We start from the raw sequence: 21118 nt of genomic DNA, 5'->3' as shown, positions 1-21118 counted from the left end.
TGGCATGGAGCTGATCAGTTTGTGGCACTGCTGAGGTGGTATGGAAGCCCAGGTTTCTTTTACAGTGGTCTTCAGCTCATCTGCATTTTCTGGTCTCTTGTTTCTCATTTTCCTCTTGACAATAACCCATAGATTCTCTATGGGGTTCAGGTCTGGTGAGTTTGCTGGCCAGTCAAGCACACCAATACCATGGTCATTCAACCAACTTTTTGTGCTTTTGGCAGTGTGGGCAGGTGCCAAATCATGCTGGAAAATGAGTGAGTCAAATTCAGGAGTGACTTAACAAGAGGAGTACGACAACTGTAGCCAAATTTCTTAACACGTCTGTATGCCTCGACCCCAGCCTCAGTCCATTCCTTGTGAAGCTCACTCAAATTCTTAAATCGATTTTGCTTGACAATCCTCATAAGGCCGCAGTTATCTCGGTTGGTTCAGCTGCATTTATCATGAAACTTACTAATTAGCACATTATTAGGAAAAGCGGTTCGCAAAGATTCCTTAAAAAAAAAAACTTTCACTTCTTTAGGTAAAGTTGGATCACGAATGATTTGTGCGAACATTGACACATTTATGTAGACTGGGGGAGCTTTCTTTTCTAAATCCAACGTAATCCAGTTTCTTCAGCGGCTCAGATGACAAGAGTAAAGGACAACTGATATGTTCATTATTACGTCTAACAACAGAACACTTCAATCGCTCATGTCTGATGTCAGCTTACTCAGGGCGAGTCTAAGGTCAGACTCCAGTCTGTGCTGAAACGCTACTGTCAATCAAACGATTGTGGGAGGGGCCTGACTGTGTGATGTCACAAAGAAAAGACATCTGAGTTTGGGGTGATTTGAGAAAGGTGTAAAGATTTTAGTAGATAAAAAAAAAAACACTGTGTGGGTTTTTAATCATTCCAGTGTGGTTGTGTACACACACTGCCAACACACATTTCAGTTCAAACAACGTGTAAAAGTACATGTAGCATCCGATGAACCCTTTAAAAATGCACAGCACATACAAATACTGGGTAAATTCATCAATTTTCAATTTGACATTAATATTGACACTTTTTGCCTTTTCAGTAAATGTTCCCTTTGTCTAATTTGGCTAAAACTAGTTTCACTAGAAGTTGTTGCTCACTAGAACAGCTTCTGTTTAATGCGTTCCATTCTTTGGACAATCTTGTATTTGTCACAGCTGTTCAGACAATCCATTGTTTTCTCTCTGAGTGAGGAGTCGGTTTGTAGAGATGACAGCACACAAAGGACCTTTAATGAAGTTACGACACAGTGCATCAAAGCTGTGATACTATAATCACTAGTGATGGAGTCTGGCTGTTGATTTAATTCTTTCTTCCTTCTGTTCTGTCCTCAGAGGTACGTACTGTTCCATATGACAACCACTTTACCTCTCAGATACATTACATCGTAAAATTAAGCTTCAAGTAAAACAGTTTGACTGAGCCTTGAAAGGGTATTTCAAGACAATACACCTTAGTGAATACACTACCGTTCAAAAGTTCAGGCTCGGTAAGATTTTTCTTTTTGAAGGAAATTAATACTTTTATTCAGCAAGAATACAATAAATCGATCAAACGTGGCAGTAGTCATTTTGTTAGTTACAAAAGTTTTCTATTTCAAATAAATGCTGTTTTTTTTACTTTCTATTCATCAAAAGAATCCAGAAAAAAAACTCATGGATTGCACAGAAATGTTAAGCAGGACAATTTTTTTTTTTAATTGATAATAATAAGAAATATTATTTTATTTTGTATTTTTTTTGTGGCAAGCCACCATATTTGAATGATTTGTGAAGGATCATGTGAGACTGAAGAAATGATGCTAAAAACTGAGCTTTGCATCACAGGAATATTAAATTTAAAAATATATTAAAAGTAGAAAACTTCTTTCAGAATATTTTAATGCATTTTTCATCAAATAAATAAATCCTGGATGTGCATAAGGCTTAATAAACTTTAAGACCCAAACCCTTTCCAACAATTGTAATTGGTGGAAGTACATATACTGAATTGCAACAGTCAATTTCCATACTCCACATCTGTGTCTAATCACTGCAACAGAATTGATTCAGACAAAGATGTAGCACACTCTGGGTGGGCACCTCTGCTCATTTCTTATTATTATCCCAAAACCTATAGCTTTATGGCCGTCACAGCTGCCGGCATTATCCTTACTGTCGGTGAAAAGAAAACCTCAGAGAGACCACATCAACACATGTGGCCTGATGGTTCCCATGCACATTATAGTTTCAAATATTTCTCTTTTCATCTTAATGTAAACTTGTCTTCTCAACTAAATGCTAAAGTGGATATGGAAACTTCCTCTAGCCACAAAAAAAGAGAAGATCACTTTACAGTGCTTGCCAAATATTCTCAAACATATAACATTTCCAGCCTACAATAACATAATATTTCAAATGACAGTTTATTTAGGTAAAAATTATCCCAAAACTCTCTGCCTTTGGCCGAAATCCCACACTTGGGCAATTTTATGAATGAATGCTAACTCTGGGATTTAAAGCCAATGGAGACTCTAAGTGCCCATCTGGCAGACGACAGGCACCTCTCTGCCCACTCCAATGCATTAAAATATAGAATGCTCGGGTCATGGCACCAAAAATGCAACATCCTCCCAAAATCCCAGCACAGACAGGCTAAGTAATAAGAGAGATCAAAAGAAAAAGCTATAAATAAACAAAAAATGAGGCAAGCTTCTTAGTGTAAGACATTAGCAGTCATACTAAAGGATTCTAAAAGTGCAAGTAAAAGAACTTTAAAGTGCATATGAGTGCATATTTATTTTACCGCCCATAATGACAGGGAACAGTATTCACACAATCCGCCCAAGCAAAACAAGAAGCATAGGTGTTAATTATGCAGTTTCTATTCAGATGATTTGAGCAGTTAATAGCCACAGTTTGGGGTTTGGGTTCCAATTTAAGGTAGATTAATTATCATTTGGATGTAAATATTATTATTTTAAAATAAATGAATTTTTCTTTTTCTTCAGCATTAACCTGCAGTTCATCCTTCTATTGCAGTCACATATCTGCTTCTTCATTATCATGCTGCTTGAGTATGTGTGAAAAAACCTTGATTATTTCCCTTGAAGAGATGGAGAACTGTGGTGTGTGAGGTGAAGAGACAGAGCAAGTGTAATGTGAGAAATCCTATCACCAGTCCAAACCATAAAGGCTTCTTAACAATTTTGGAGGGAACATGAAGCATCTGTTTTGATGGTCTGAGCCTTTTTCTGGCCTCTCGGCTCTCACCGAGATTCGGTCGCAAAGTCATTCTCAGGAACGTTCTGCAGCAATTATTTCTGCCCGCGGCAGTTAAACGGCAGGAACAGCTGGGGTGGAAGTTTGATGCCTTGGGGGAGTGTGCATTATTGTACATACTTGAGTGTGATTTAGGGGTCTGTTAGCTTGCAGGCCCAATGACAAATGAGGGTCAGGATGGAAAAATGACATTTACAGATTTTACTGGTCTCACAGAAACCACGGCATACAGGTTAGCTGAAGATTTACTTGCCTCTGTTCTTTAAGTACTTCTTCACTTACAAACCACAAGTCTTCTTCTTGTAGTACTGGCATCCTGTCTAGAAGGTGTTGGAGCAATGAAAAGAGATGCTCTCAAACGGCCGGTCACATATTTGGAGGAATGGGATTGAAAATGAGGGGGAAATGAAAGAGAAACTCTTTAAGCCCCATTGGCAGGAATCTGTTCAAATCTGAGGGCTACTTGAAGCCAACATGAAATCAGAATGGACCTCAATAGGGGTTTCTGTTCTTATTATGCACAATCCATCGGTGTATATTCTTCCAAGGGACTGTCTTTGTAATGTAAAAACTTGCTCCGTGTCTGAAATGCCTTTCTTGGCACCATTGTGGCCGCAGGCTACTGGTTAATGTGACCGATGCAGCTATTTATGCAACAAAAAATGACTTTTTAATGGATCTTTTACACCATTTTTTTTTCAGTAAGTGTATCTAAAAATCCTTATCTATTAAGATTCTTTTTCAAAGAATGTATTTTTCGTTTGCTAAAAAAAAAAACACAACACAATGCTGGTCGAATTACTTAAAATGCATGAATGCATACGCATGAAAATCTCCAATGATATTGTAGAGGGAAGTGATGGATAAAGGCATCAAAAATCGTTTAAAGCAGGCATAAGATGAAACTAACAGTTGAACAATGTCTTACACAACATGTCTCATAGTAAATAACCCTCAGGTCTTCTCAGTTATCTCCTGGTGTGTGATTATTGTACAATCTGAAAACTCCCTCAGCACAGCAGTCCGCTTCTTTTTTTTACTTCACCTTGATTTCTTGCTACCACCAAATTGTTCTCCATTTGCTGCCACATATTCAAAAAACAGTCACATACTTCTCCCTCCCCTTATTCTTCCTTTCTCTTCCCCTAAATGTTTCTTTTAAACTACTTGTCAAATATCAAACTTTACATGTGTTAGTGTGGATTATGTGAAGGCAAGGAACATCCTGATTTGAAGTTCTCATTATATTAGGACAAAACAGTTCTCCGGTATTCTTCTGTTTTTTTGTCTGTTCTGCTTGAGCATTTGCTTCCTCCCTACTTGATTATTGTTCTCAGCTCTCTATTAGGATTCTCAGTGGCTTTTAACATGGCTCGGTTATAAAATTCCACTAGTAATAGGGTTTACTGAGTCTGGTCTGGAAGATTCTGACTGGCCTGCATTAAACCCAGACCTGGACTTCTAAAATCAGAAATCAGACATTTCAATATGAGCCGATTTTTCATTAAGTAATCTGAGATATGCTACCCATAGAATTTTTTTATATAGGCGTGTTTTAACTCATGGCACTGGCATTTTGACACAATACACTTGTATTACATGCACATTTAAAAAAAATAAAACTAAGATTACTGGAGTTTAATTACAATTACATGTAATAACAATTTACTAGCAATTTCAGAGTGATTTTTTTGTTTTTCACTGAGACAAAGTGGATTCAAATTTGAAAGTTAAATCCAATACTTGAAGTAAATTTATATTGTTTTGAAAAGGTGTTGAATTTTATTTTATTTTATTTTTTTACTGGAAAACAAGACTAAGAAATACTGAATTCTGATAGGATGCGGAGAAATCCATTCAGTATATCTCAATTTTGGTTTCTTTTGAATGATCATCTTCAAGCTTAAAACAGTGGAATATGAGAAACTGGTTGAATCTAAATTTTTGTGCTGGAATTTTCTTGCAGTTAAACTTTCAAACTGCATTTTATAGCAGCTCTGACACAATGATTAAAGAAAATAGCCAAACAGACCACAGCAACTAGTCTTAAAAGAGTCTCGTCTGATAAAAGATGCCATATTATTTCAAATCCACCAACATGAGCGGGGCAACTGCAATTCTTCAGGTCCTATTTGTCTATGAGAGAGGGCTGCTCCATTAAGCCAATCGCTGACAATCACTGGTATCATTTGGACAGATTATCCTGCCATACAAGCATGTGGGACCCGGAGAGGGATTAATTCGAAGGCGTTATAGAGTATTACTCATTCATATAATCACATTGGTATGAATTAGCATAATCCTCAGCACTATTCCTTTCGCATGACCAGTAATTGTTTTGTTTAGCAGACATTATGAAGGCATGAAAAGCGGAGGACATTATCATTGCCTGTCACACTAATCAGCCCTCACTCAAAAAAAAAACACAATGAAGGACTCTTTTCCCTGGAGGGTAGCCCCCTGTTCACAACCCTTGGCCATTCCTAGTAACCTCAAGACTGAAACGTGGGTCTGGGAACCTGCTTCAGATAATAATACAATTCTTTAAGAAGTAGCCAAACCAAAGCATGACAGTGCTGTCAGTCACATGATCTTTCAGAGGGGGGGGCTTATGCCAATGCCTGATTCACAATAGAGCCCCAAGCTATTGTCCGACATGGAGCACTGCACATTTCCATATTGTCTAGGCCTGGCAAGCCACCAGCCGCTGGTTTTTCCACTGCTTACAAACACTTTCTTTGAACAGAGTTAATGTCCTACTTGCTTTGACGGAAAACAACCCCTCAGATGGGTACAGTGGTAAGAAATAATGGAATAACATGGGTAATGGCCCTAATCGCATCATTTTACCATGCTGTTGTGCTCCCATTATTGATTTGCTTTGACATACTGTACACTGCTGAAAGCAAAGAGATGAGGGAAATTCAATGAGGTGGCTTATTCTTATTACAGGGCCATTATCAGAACAAGTGACATTATTGTGCTGTCCGGTTTCATCCTGGAAAGGATTCAGGCTAAACAGAACTAGACAGAATTTTCAGGTACCACGGACACATTACATTAAACTGGCATCACATGCATCCTTTGCCATCTTGGGTAACACTCAGATTGATTTTCTATAGGTAACAGACATAAAAGTAGAGATCTTACACTATTTAAAAGTGTAGGATTGGTTAAAAAAAAAGTTTTTAAAAGATTCTCTTAGGCTCACCAAGACTACATTAATTTGATTAAAAGAATCATTATAATATGCTGATTTGCTGCTCAAGAAACATTTCATGTCATTATCAATGTTGAAAACAGCTTTGCGTCTTAATATTTTTCTGAAAACTGTGCAACATTGTGAAGTCTTTGTGAAGTCTTTGATTAATATATAAAGTTTAAAAGAACAGCATTTATTGGAATCTTTTTTAACACTACAACTGTCTTTACTGTCACTTTTGACCAATTTAATGCATACTTGCTTTTTTTCAGCCTTACTGAACCCAAATTTTTTAACTGACAAACTTAAAAAAAAAATAATAATAATAAAAAAAAAGATCCTGCCATTGTGAAAATGGTCAAAATGGGTATTTGGTCATTTAAATAAAAGGTGGGGCCTCCGTTCCTACATCTGCCATATTGAAAGTTTCTATGACTCGTTCATCTCACCTCAGGTATCACACTTTTAGCTTAACAGCAAACTCTACTATAATAAACTATGAGCACTACAGTTGAAGAGCAATGTCTGTGTCATAAGTAAGATTTAAAAACTTCCTGTCTGTGTGGAGCTTTCCAAATCAGTCACATATGAGGTTGTGTTTCGGTTAGGAAGCATGTAGTGTAGTGTGCAACAGGCTTTAGAACAGAGCTACCATCTCTGTCTGTAACAACAAGAAAAACAAAACAGATCCAGATACAGATCTCACACTTACAACCTCTATCTTCTGCATTTAAACACGACACTCACTTATAATATTTTGTTTACTGTGTCTCGATCACACAACATTTCACAGTCTCACTAGCCAATGGAAAATCCTTCTAGTTTCACTTCTGCAAGTCATTTCTGAAATACTTAGCAGCTCAACTACTTATGCTACCCAGTGCAATGTTGATGCATCAAATCCAGTAAAGGTATTCAGCCTGCACCACTCCCAAACTCTTATTTATTTCCTGTTCTCAGAACTACTGATCCAATGTCGCTCCAAACTACCACAGTATTTCTTTGAAGTTATTTGGCCAGAATGGGCACAGAGGTGGCTAGAGCAGCTGTCTGTTAGCTAGCCATTGTTTTTCAAGGCCTTTTATAAATATGCCCTCTGTTGATAACGGCACATTTCCGAAAGGAAAAGAAAAGGGGAGGGCCAGTTAATAAGAAAAGTCTTGTTTGCATGGAAGTTATTACAATATAACATTTCAGATATGGTCTCCCCATCTTCCTTCACCCATGCAGGATGGCGGCCACCAGATCACAGTGATCAGGAAGTTTATGTCCCCCAGGACAAAGAAATAATCTGAGCACAAATCGTGCAAATAGGGTTGCCAGCCGCCATGCATGATACAGAACTGTCAGTATTTAAAAATGATTAATACAGGGCACTAGGGATGGGCGATACCACATTTTTTTTTTTGCAATAATACAGATACTTTTAATGGCCAGTATCGTCGATATAGATACGATACTTCTAAACTGAACTTTTAGATTATTATATTTATTTAATTTTTATGAGTACAATGGGTATTAATACCTACTTTATATTTGAAATGCATTTTAACATTCAATACGCCTTAATTGCAACTTATTAGGTTATATTTTTGTTTACACATGGTTAAAACATGTTTACTGTAGTGGTAACCAAGGAAATCTACAAATACTGTAGTTAAAGTATATTCACTTTACCATGGTTCACTGTCATAATGGACTGCCAGTAATAGGCTGTTGCATGCATAAAATGCAACCTTTTTTTTCTGAGAGTGTATGATTTATAATAACAATACAGAATAGAACATGAGCAATATGAACTTTTAACATTCAAATTTAAATAAATGTACTGCACAAACTAGGGTACAATTTCAATAGGTTTATTGTGAAATAACTCAACCATACAGCCTATGTTTTTCTGCATTGTTCTGGGCTGCCTTTTCCAAAAACATAAATGCTTTTTTATTATAGGCTACTCTTGGGAAATGCAGCTTTATTAAAATGCACTGTCAGAAGTGAGTAAACACTCTCTGTAATTGATTCTGCCTTGCAAGATTTGTGTGTCTTCAGATGAGCAGGAAACTCCCTTCCATACAATTATTTGCTAACATAGGTTATTCATCCAATTTAAGGAATATTGTAGGCATAATTTTAATAAACAAAATCACTGCTAAATAAAAACACCTTAGTATCGATATTTTTTATTTGAGTATCGATACTTTCGATACTCGCATCAGTATTGATATATCAACACCTCAGGATCGATTCGCCCATCCCTACAGGGCACAGTTCCAAGAGTTTTGGGCAGAAAACTACACTACTAGACCTTTACGTTTCTGACAACAGGTTTACAAATGCTTCTCATTACAAATCTCATGAAATGCTGTAATCATCATCGTCCACAAAATTAAATTATGCAAATGTGAAAATAAAGAGTGATTGGTGCATGTTGCACACATTGGATGTTGGATGCACATGCAGTGAAGGAGTTTGCAGAATTCACTGTGAACCGAGCTGCTCTGAAACACTGGAAACACTGGATCATGAGCTGCCCGTGTGTAAAATGCTCAGAGTTCCGCTGTTATCACTGTGCATGTCAACAACGAGAGTGAGAAAAAGAGCACAGAAGCACAGCTATATGCATCAAAATATGTATATTTTTGACAACACTACAACTGTAAGTGATAAGAAGTGCAGATGAGAGTAGAAAAACATTTGTGTACATTTACAAACCAAATCTTTGTCAGGCCCCGCCTTAAAAATGTTACTGGCCAATCCTACCTTAGCGACTTTTGCTGATCAGCATTTTATCCAAATATGATGCAATTGTTATTGAGCCACTTACAGTAAAGTAACTGAATTATAATTTGTATAAGATAGGCCATAAATTGTTGACTTAATTTTTAAATGGTGTACGTCGCACAAAAAATAGAGAAAACTTGATTTTTCTCTGCTGATTCTAGCAACCCTACTCACAAACCATGCTCAATAAATGAGCAGGAATGGCTTTTCATTGCAGTTTTCCTTCTTTTATGTTCCTGCCATTTCAGCAGCCCATCAGAAACCTGACTTCACACATTTCTCTTCAACAAAACAAACACTGTCTGCTTGCGGCCAGTGAGTAAATATGGCTGACTTCATTTCTTCTGAAGACGACTAAACGGAGAACCATTTGTATGGCTCGGTCATAAGCCACAGCCCACAGGACACACGCTGTAATCTTTTGATCACAGTGTCCACATGACCATCACACCTGAAATAAAATCATAAGCAGAAGGGGGAGAAAAACGTGTATAGTGTACCCCATCATTTTTCATTTCCCATAAACAGCCCAGCTTCATTCTGAGGCTGCTCTCAAACAGGCAGCAGTGTTCTGCATGCTCTGTATACGGCTGAATGGTTAGAGACAGAGAGGCTGAAACCCCTCTGTGTGCCATATAAACCCATGGGCAGCATGCCAAACTAAACCTGGTCTACAGCTCTTCAGATGTCCCCACAGACCCAACGTTCAGTTGAAAACTCTCTCTCCATGAAATCTACCATAAACAGGAAGGTAGACACTGCCTACAACCATTCACAGCAGTTGTTGCAAGAACATATTTGAATGATCGCCCATAAACAGCAGTACTACATGAGCATCAATGGGTTGGTCCTTTGCAACACAGAAAGAAAAAAAAACTGTTGCAAATGTGTAATTTGAACTGAAGGATGTCATATGAACAACTAGTCAGTAATGACGCTGGTTTAAGTCTCACAACCCTTTAACAATTTCAAGATGATAATAATTTACTACTCAATAAGCATGCCAAATGTTGATTTAGTAACCAATCTGAATGATTCAAAGAGTTTAGTAAACCAAATTCAAACCAGGAACTCGTGAGTTTCTGAGCCTTTTTGAATTATTCAATAAAAGAACAAGACTTTTGATTTGGACATTTGTTGCAAAAGTATGTATTTTGTAACGTAAACAGAAAGATATGATTTCTTGCCATTATTATTTAGAAGTACAAGGTCTTTTTTTATCTCATGCACTTATTTACATTGACAACTTTTGTAAAATGGGATTTATTTAGCCATGATACTGTACATTTAGCAGTGGTGGAACAGATTCAACAGTGCCAGAAACATTAGACTATGATTAATCTATTGTTTTTATTAAACAACGGTTCAGTATGTAATCCTAAAACCCAGAGGACAATTAGAATTTCCTGTTTTGCTATACAACAGAAATTACGTACATTTTAAATCATTACATATCCTTTACATAACGTAAATGTTATTTTCTACAGAAGCACTACAACTACTAAAGGGTTGTGAATTGATATATTTGATGAAACAGACAACTGTTGTAGAAGCTTACATTTTAAAGCACACAATGGTTTTGAAACACATTCAGAGTATGACTGTATCTAATTTATGGTGCAAAAGAAAATGTGTAAATCTCTTCAACTAATAATAAACAACTCCTATTTTACTCATGAAACCAAGAACACTATTCCAAAATCAGAAATTCAAAAAGGGAATCTTACAAATTGATTATTCAAAAGCGTTTTTATTAAAAAAAAAAAAAAAAAAAAAAATGTTGTACAGTATTCCACTTGAATGGATGCTGTTTGTTTATATTGCCTCTATGAATCTTGTGAATACAAAACGTTAATCATCATAACAACAAGAATATAATCTGTGATTTCCTGTGGCTTTGTCATACGGCTGACTGAAGTCATGAGTGGATGTGACATTATTCTAATAGTCCAGTTATCTGACCACCCACTATGGGACAGAGGCAAATGACACGCAGGGTGAGCTTGATTTCCCAGCACCACTCTGATAATTTGGTTTAATTAAATTTGCTCTGTTTACGAGAAAGAATCAGATACTTCCTCAGCAGGAAGCAATTTCTATTTGAGCGGCATAGAGCGAGTGAGTCCAGTCAACAAAACAACAATCAAACATACCTCCCTGTTATCCTGACAAAATTGCAATTGCCCTCTCATTCGATAACAGAGTGTGACAAGATCAGACAAGCCCTGTTGCGTCCGAGACTGGCCAAACGCTGTCAGCTCCACGTAAAAAAAAAACAGATCGAAGTGGTGAATCGACATTCCAAAGTTACATTTTATCGACACGGCATTCAAGAGAAATTGGCCACATTTATTTTGTGATTCAGGAGTGAAACAACGTCTTCCCATAATTTCATGATTTGTGTGTCACTACAGCAATATATTATATATATATATATTATATATATATATATATATATATATATATATATATATTACACACCTACAAAGGAAAGTTTGTACATAAAAACAAAATTCACAATGGCTTTACATTTCAAGAATGAAACCATTTTGCTATTGTATGACCTAGAAAATAAAATTATAATGACAATAGGGCTGCACGATAATTCGCATGCCATATTTACAAGTGTTCCTGTAGCTCAATTGGTGGAGCATTGCTTTATGAAGAGCAAGGTTGGGGGTTCGATTCCCCAGGAACACATTATAGGTAAAAATTTATAGCCTGAATGCACTGTAAGTCGCTTTGGATAAAAGTGTCTGCTAAATGCATAAATTTAATTTAATTTAATATTTAATGCGCATCTTGTCAGTAAAGATGGCAGCCCTAATCAACAACATTGGACTAAAATATTTCAGGACAAACAGCATTAACCATCACTTATCTCACATGGGTCTTGGGTCAATTAAAACATGTTCAATAAATGTTTTACTATGTTAAGCCAATTAGGTTTGCTGTGCAGGGTGATTCTTCAATTAGAAGCACTTCTGACTTTAAATCTAGAAAAGAAAAAGAAAAGTTTCAAACTACTTTTAAGAGATAATTACCACATGAAATAAAGATCTGATCACAAATTATTCTAAAAACAATCTGTGATTGTGATGAAAATTATATGTGATCTTAATGACATTTTTCAGTTTTGTAGGAAAAGTAAACAAGTTTAACTTTATGCATAGTTAAAAATATGCATAAAAAGTAAAATACTTAAATGCTATTCTATTTGGTAATCTAATAAAACTACTGTACATTCAGATCATGATGTAAAAATCATAAAAGCAATGATATTTCTCACGTCACTCTGCTGCCCTCATCACTTATCATTTCCCAACAGAACTAAAAATAAATGTTTTTACGAAGAAACAAAACAGTTCTCTAAAATGCTTGCCATGCAACAGCAGTTTTTGGTACTGTGATTATTCACAATTAAAACAAACAAACAAACAAAAAAAAACAGGAAACCTGCAGAAAATGAAGTAAGTAGATTTCTTCTACACTTTTTAGAAATATAAAATGGAAGCTAAAAATTCTTGTGGAGGACAAGTACAAAATTCTGATAAAAATGTACCCTGCAACACTTACAACATAGGTAAAAGCGAATAAAACAACACATTAAATGGCTGAAAGCGATTCAAAACTAGAATGATTATTTAATTTTTTAATCCTCATAGTGCACAAGAAAGTTCCACTTAATAAATAATCACAGTTAATGTGAAACCATAATTATACTGATGTTTGTTTAGTGCTTTTGTTAAGGATGCAAAACTGGTTCATCAGAGCATTTCTTACAGCTCAAGGAATCATTTCAGCTCCTGTTGGTATGCTGTTCTCAGAAACATTATCATCAGGAAGCTGATGATAGTCTTTGAATTAGCCTTTATCATTTGCATAATTTTGTGTAGAGCTAAGTTAGAGCAACATTATTATTACATAACATTTATTATCCATCTGCCATGATGATTTACAGCTTTTTACAGCCTTGACAAAATCTGTTTGACAGCAGACAACATTGACCAACAGGAATTTCAAAGTGTTTCAGTCTGCAAACGTTTTCTCAATACTTTTAAGAAACGCTGAATTCTGGTGCTTCCTCCTGTTTCCTTGACTACAGATATACTTGGGTCACTGACATTCGCATCCCTGACTTACCTGCACGAACGTTTTCTATTCGTACTGAGTAATAGCAGCTCAGATGTTTGCATCCTGCTTGTTTGTTACTTAATGATCATTATGATCATTTTGGGGAAGTCGTGGCCTAATGGTTAGAGAGTTGGACTCCCAATCGAAAGGTTGTGAGTTCGAGTCCCGGGCCGGCAGGAATTGTGGGTGGGGGGAGTGCATGTACAGTTCTCTCTCCACCTTCAATACCACGACTTACGTGCCCTTGAGCAAGGCACTGAACCCCCAACTGCTCCCTGGGCGCCGCAGCATAAATGGCTGCCCACTGCTCCGGGTGTGTGCTCACAGTGTGTGTGTGTGTTCACTGCTCTGTGTGTGTGCATTTCGGATGGGTTAAATGCAGAGCACAAATTCTGAGTATGGGTCACCATACTTGGCTGAATGTCACTTCACTTTCTTTTCTTTTCTTTCTTAGCAGAACATCTGGTTTTATTCCATTTACTCACACTGAACATAACATCTGATCTCCTGCTGTGTATCTTAGCAACGAGTGCTGAGCAATAACATAAAAAAAAAACATTTGCACAAAAATGAACATTTGCCAAAAATGTGCTCATCTTCAGACTTCATTTGTTTGTTTCTTCATTAGAACAGATTTGGAGAAATTTAGCAGTACGTGACTTGCTCACCAATGGATCCTCTGCAGTGAATGGGTGCCGTCAGAATGATAATTCAAACAGCTGCACAATAATACACACAAGTAAGCTCCCATCAGTGAAAACGTTCATCCCCGGTTGTCTTCTCACAGCAAAATCCACCAACATATTAGTTATACATATTTGCAACATATTATTTCACTTCTGATTCAGATGAGACAATTTAGAGAAAGCAATAATATGGATAGATGACTCATATTTCAGCTTGAAGCAACAGTAACAGTAAATTTTATGATGATTTGTTTCTTACAAATACACATTTTAACTTCACAAAACATTAGTTGGACTGGTGTTGTGTGGATAACTGAGATGTTTGGACTCTCATTCTGACGGCACCCATTCACTGCAGAGGATCCGTTGGTGAGCAAGTGATGTAATGCTGAATTTTTTCAAATCTGTTCTGATGAACAATCAGAGTAATCTATATCTTGGAGGACCTGAGTGTGAGAACATTTTCAGCAAATTTTCATTTTTGGATGAACTATTCCTTTAAGCTCAATGATAATGTACAGAATATCAGTTTATGCATTGGGGATTATATTCCATTAGATCACGGTATCACCATTGTATCCCAAAAGCCCCATTTGACAGGATTTAGCACAACCCCCTACAGAACTCAGCCACAGCTGTAGAAACATCCATGAATCCAATCAGATGTTTCTCAATTGCAAAAACCACTTCAGACTTCACAGCTCAAACTAGTTCTATTCCATCTAAGATTCCAACCCTCCCAACCCATTCTTTTGACATTTATGATCAAACCTCCATGAAGCACCGGAGCCATGCTAACAGATATATCCTGAATTCAGAGGCCTTTTTTACTGGTGCTTATTTGCTTCAGATTTGAGAAACAGCTCCAAGGTCAGAACCAACAATAGAAATGTTTCTGACAATGCTTTGTTGTACTAAAGCATGAAATCTGAATTCTGCTATACAATAATCCGTCTGGGGAAACTCCAGTGTAAAGGACAGGTGCAGACGGAGTAAAACCTGCCACTGCTGCAGAGCTGAGAGTGCTAGCAGTGGAACGGAGCCTGAAGCTACACTCAGCCAACCAGGAAAACACTATCGGTCTAATAAATATGTGAGGCAGGGCTTCTGTCCCGAGTGTTTGACCTCAATCCAACTGTTTTGTGTGTAGATGCCTCTTAGATGCTGGGAAACCAATGGATTTAAGACAATACACTGTGATCCTGCTTAAACCTGCTTTGTCTGCCTTCATAGCCGTCATGTCGCAATGGGCTTTATTTTGTGCTGAGAGAGTACATTTACAGTGCACTGATATTTACAGACTTTGCTGACTAGCAGATAACCATCTGCCACATAAACTATTTAATAATAAGTTATGTGTGATGTGTTTAGCCTTTGTCATCTCATGAATCTAACTGAGGGCATCACCTTTAGCACTATTCTTACCAGGAAAATTAAAGGTTAAAGATCAGTTGTATAAAGTGAGCATTCGGAAAAAAGATCTGTTTATTTGTTTAAGATAAAGTTGGAGAAGACTAGAATGTGACCAGTGCTGTTTCCTTAGCAAAGGTATTTCTATATGTTTGACATTTTATTTACACATGTTACTAATTACACAAACAAAAATGATCAAATCATAAAAGTATAAATATGACGTGATGCTCTTTTGTTTTTACCGGGCTAAATATTACTTTAATATACAACTGATGAACAATGAACGTGTTGTAATTCTGAAGAAAAATAAATAATAATAAGTAAAGTAATTTTGACAATTTGAAATTTTGATTTGATAGATAGATAGATAGATAGATAGATAGATAGATATTAAAATAATAAAATTAAAAATGTGATTTTTTTTAAGTGTTTTTGTAATTATCTTGAAAAATATGAAAACATTTCTGAACCATACACTCATGTATTTAAGGGTATTTGTTTACTGGATGATTACACCACTGGACATTGAATCAAAATTATAATAAAAAGTACGCTCATACTATACTAAATATATAAGTTATTTGCCTAGGTAAATGATTTAATCTGTGGAACTATGGCTCTCACTGTCTTTAGGTTATTGTTAACATGTTGGATTCAATCTTGTAAATCACATGTTAGTTGTCAAGTCAAAATGTAAATATCCCATATCTCTTATGCAGGTGCATAACTGAGAAATCAACAGATGACTCCCGTCTTTAATATGCTTAAAAATCTGAGACTTACACATGCCATTAATATCATTCCGTTACATTCCTCTTTTCCCTCAATCGGTATGCAGGGAATTTCGTCATATAAATAAGCAGCACTCAGTGTCAGTCTGTCCTCTATCACGCGCGCCACACAAAACACAGGAGAGAAGTTCACAGTCTTCACGGGCTCGATCTCAGTACAGATACTTATTTCTCTGCGCAACTTTTCCAGTCATGTAATGTTCGGGTGGGCTGATGTTAAAGGACCACTTACCTCAGACGACCATCCGTTGATCCGCTGTTTCTCCGCTCTCGAGTTCATATGATCAGCGCAGGTTCCGCGAGCTCACAGCAGGACTCAAACAACATGCCGTATTTGAAACCGAACAGATCACTGCCAAGCACAGTGCCCGTGAGTCTGGAGAGCTGCAGTGCGTACCACTAACACACACATAGCCTACCACACCGGTGTTTCGAGATTTTAGGTTGCAGTGGGCGGAGCATACTTGAATATTCATGAGTTTCCCGGACATGCGCGTGTAACTAAGAATTTCAGTTCACGCTCCTTATGTCTCAGCAGGTTTAATGGAATGTTTTAAAAGAGGTAAATATATTTACAGCGATGCACAAACCTATGCCTAAACTACATTTGTTCATCATTTTGTAACAGTTTATAATGTTTTTATTAGTCAGCACGTTTTGTGCAGTCTTCACTGAGTGATTGCAGACATAAATGTATAAATTACTTTGATTTCAGTTCGTACCTGTACCTTGCAATGCTTTAAAACGGTGTATGTTGTTAGTTGTAATCAAGAGAGTTCAACAGCTGAAATAAACATGTATTTGTGAACTAATCATTTTTCATCTATCCTGTGGCATGTACCATGAAGCTGGATTAGCTGCTATAGCTAGGTAAATTTCAGTTTAGTTTGAACCAATCCTGGGTTTTAGGCATAGATATACATAATAAAGGCCTTTATTATGTATATCTATGGGTTTTAGGTACCATGGAAGTGGCTTGGCTTTTAGTGGTGTTCATTGCCATAGTAATTGGCAGGGAAGTCGTGGCCTAATGGCTAGAGAGTCAGACTCCCAATCGAAGGGTTGTGAGTTCGAGTCTTGGGCCGGCAGGAATTGTGGGTGGGGGGAGTGCATGTACAAAGCTCTCTCCACCCTCAATACCACGACTTAGGTGCCCTTGAGCAAGGCATTGAACCCCCAACTGCTCCCCGGGCGCCGCAGCATAAATGGCTGCCCACTGCTCCGGGTGTGTGCTCACAGTGTGTGTGTGTGTTCACTGCTCTGTGTGTGTGCACTTCGGATGGGTTAAATGCAGAGCACAAATCCTGAGTTTGGGTCACCATACGTGGCTGAATGTCATGTCACTTTCACTAATTTACACTCCATGGCAGGTTATGTAAGTTGGACCAATCAGATGTGAGCAAAGTGACACATGTCTGACACAAAAAGTCACTCCATCAGTTTCTCTTGCTCCAAATTAAAGGTCACTAATATTTAAAAAAAATAATAAACCCTCACAGGAAAAATGTCTGGCTTTAATGATAATTTCTTAAAAGTTATTTTACATGATTTATATAATTATAATATGGGTTATATTATTATTAATCCATTACAGACAAGCAATTTTAGTTTAACAGTTAATATAAATCATTTATTTTAAAAATATATTAATGTATACAGATCATGTAATATACATGAGCTGTAGTATCAATAGATAACACTATTTTAAAAATGACCTTATCTTACATGTGACCTTATAGGTGCATCCCATTAAATTAGAATGTCGTGGAAAAGTTCATTTATTCAGTAATTCAACTCAAATTGTGAAACTCGTGTATTAGATCAATTCAATGCACACAGACTGAAGTAGTTTAAGTCTTTGGTTCTTTTAATTGTGATTATTTTTGCTCACATTTAACAAAAACCCACCAATTCACTATCTCAACAAATTAGAATACTTCATAAGATCAATAAAAAAAAAAAAAGGTCTGGTGAGTTTGCTGGCCAGGTCATTTAACAAACTTTTGGTGCTTTTGGCAGTGTGGGCAGGTGCCAAATCCTGCTGGAAAATTAAATCAGCATCTTCAAAAAGCTGGTCAGCAGAAGGAAGCATTAAGTGCTCCAAAATTTCTTGGTAAACGGGTGCAGTGACTTTGGTTTTCAAAAAACACAATGGACCAACACCAGCAGATGACATTGCACCCCAAATCATCACAGACTGTGGAAACTTAACACTGGACTTAAAGCAACTTGGGCTATGAGCTTCTCCATCTTTCCCCAAGAACTCCTTGGTTTCCAAATGAAATACAAAACTTGCTCTCATCTGAAAAGAGGACTTTGGACCAATGGCATCAGTCCAGTTCTTCTTCTCCTTAGCCCAGGTAAGACGCCTCTGACGTTGTCTGTGGTTCAGGAGTGACTTAACAAGAGGAATACGACAACTGTAGCCAAATTCCTTGACATGTCTGTGTGTAGTGGCCCTTGATGCCTTGACCCCAGCCTCAGTCCATTCCTTGTAAAGTTCACTCAAATTCTTGAATCGATTTTTCTTGACAATCCACATAAGGCTGCAGTTATCTCGGTTGGTTGTGATTCTTTTTCTTCCACACTTTTTCCTTCCACTCAACTTTCTGTTAACATGCTTGGATACAGCACTCTGTGAACAGCCAGCTTCTTTGGCAATGAATGTTTTTGGCTACCCCTCCTAGTGCAGGGTGTCAATGATTGTCTTCTGGACAACTGTCAGATCAGTAGTCTTCCCCATGATTGTGTAGCTTAGTGAATCAAACTGAGAGACCATTTTGAAGGCTCAGGAAACCTTTGCGGGTGTTTTGAGTTGATTACCTGATTGGCATGTCATCATATTCTAATTTGTTGAGATCTTTGTTAAATGTGAGCCAATATCATCACAATTAAAAGAACCAAAGACTTAATCTACTTCAGTCTGTGTGCATTTAATTTATTTAATAAAAAAGTTTCACAATTTGAGTTGAATTACTGAAATAAATTTACTTTTCCACTGCATTCTAATTTATGGAAATGCACCTGTACATGTTCGAGTCTCTATCACTACATATTTTCAAATGTATAAATTAACTTAACAAGTTTCTCTCGTAACTGCACTGATAGAGCAAGAACATTTATTTTAATCTTAATGGGTACATTTACATTTGTTTGTAAAAATGTTTAACTATTTTACACTGGAAACAGAATAAAAAGAAGACATTTTAGCAACATGTTTTTGCAGCAACACTGTAACACCGGTCCAGTGCTGCTGTGACTCTGTGTCGCTAGATGCAGAGGGGTGGGGTGACAGATCCCAGCAGTGTAATGTGTCATGGGAGCTGTACAGCCACTGCAACAAATCAGCGCATGTAGCTGCTTTCAGTTTGTGGTTGTGTGGATGGCATGTGAAAATAAATAAATAGGGCTATGTTTTTAAAATAACAATATTTTATGTTATAAGGTAGTTTGGAGCAGGGATCTTTAATCCTCTCTGCACTTTTCAAATTGAGTGCTGCATTTTGAATTTGAAAGAATTGTTCACCCAACAGTGAAAATCTTCTGAAATTTACTCAATCTTGGGCCTTCTGAGAAGTAGAGGAGGTAGTTTCTTTTTTCGGAAGGAATTTGAAGAAAGTTTGTATCACATAATTTACTCAACAATGGATTATTATGGGTGCCATCAGAATGAGAGTCCACAATAACCCAATACGACTGTTGTTTCTGGCTAAAAAAATAAGTCCATAATCCATAATAACAGTTCCTCCAGTGAAAAAAATCCATCTCCAGATTTATTTAGAATTGTTTTGGATCATTTGTGCTTGTAAATGGTGTTTGGTCTGTGCATAGTTCTCTCCTGAGTCAGATGAAACAACTTTTTGACTGGAGAATGCAATATTATAGATACAGGGTTCATATTTTGGTCAGAAGAAACAATTAAAAACATCTTGATGGATTTGTTTCTTACAAACAGATGTTAATTGATGAACTGACGTTGTGTGGATTACTTTTGGATTATTGTGATGTTTTTATCAGTTGTTTGAACTCTCCTTCTGATGTCGCCGATTCACCGTAGATGATCTAGGGGAAGTCGTGGCCTAATGGTTAGAGAGTCAGACTCCCAATCGAAAGGTTGTGAGTTCGAGTCCTGGGCCGGCAGGAATTGTGGGTGGGGGGAGTGCATGTACAATGGTCTCTCCACCCTCAATACCATGACTTAGGTGCCCTTGAGCAAGGCATCGAACCCCCAACTGCTCCCCGGGCGCCGCAGCATAAATGGCTGCCCACTGCTCTGGGTGTGTGCTCACAGTGTGTGTGTGTGTGTGTTCACTGCTCTGTGTGTGTGCACTTTGGTTGGGTTAAATGCAGAGGTGGGTAGAGTACCCAAAAACTGTACTCAAGTAAAAGTAAAAGTACTTCTAGAAATATTTACTCAAGTAAAAGTAAAAGTACTAGTCTTGAATAGTTACTTGAGTAAGAGTAAAAGAGTATCGGATAAAAAATCTACTCAAGTAGTTAGTTACTAGGTACTTTGGGTCATATATACTGAGCCTATTTTTATTTAGATATATAGATAAAATGTATGTAATGTATGTGTGCGTGTATAAATGTATATATTTCATCAGCCTTTACTCCAATTTATGTAATTTATTATAAAACCCTGTCTGTTTACTTAAGTAACAGATATAGGTGTCATGCCATAACATATTTTTAATACGACTGACTTTATATTAAATGTGAATTTAACATTGAAAGTTAATGTGATATAAATATTTCTACTAATCTTTCATTGTTCAGAAAGAGAGCAAATAACATTTACATTATCAAAGATCATTTTCACT

General features: G+C 37.0%; 1 protein-coding gene across 1 annotated transcript in view; it reads right to left on the bottom strand.

Annotated features, from left to right (window-relative positions):
• The window catches only part of LOC132104360 (phosphoprotein associated with glycosphingolipid-enriched microdomains 1-like), a 44993-nt gene extending 28253 nt beyond the window's left edge, over window positions 1-16740 (bottom strand). Inside the window, exon 1 of the mRNA XM_059509784.1 lies at window positions 16528-16740. The gene's annotated coding sequence lies outside the window, so the exon portion shown is untranslated. The remainder of the gene's footprint in view (window positions 1-16527) is intronic.
• Between the last annotated feature and the right edge of the window lie 4378 nt (window positions 16741-21118).

This window comes from Carassius carassius, chromosome 25 (assembly GCF_963082965.1).
Source record: "Carassius carassius chromosome 25, fCarCar2.1, whole genome shotgun sequence".
In the NCBI taxonomy this organism is placed as follows: Eukaryota; Metazoa; Chordata; class Actinopteri; order Cypriniformes; family Cyprinidae; genus Carassius; species Carassius carassius.
The sequence above is the reverse complement of the archived record's forward strand: the minus strand, read 5'-3'. Positions and strand labels throughout refer to the sequence as shown.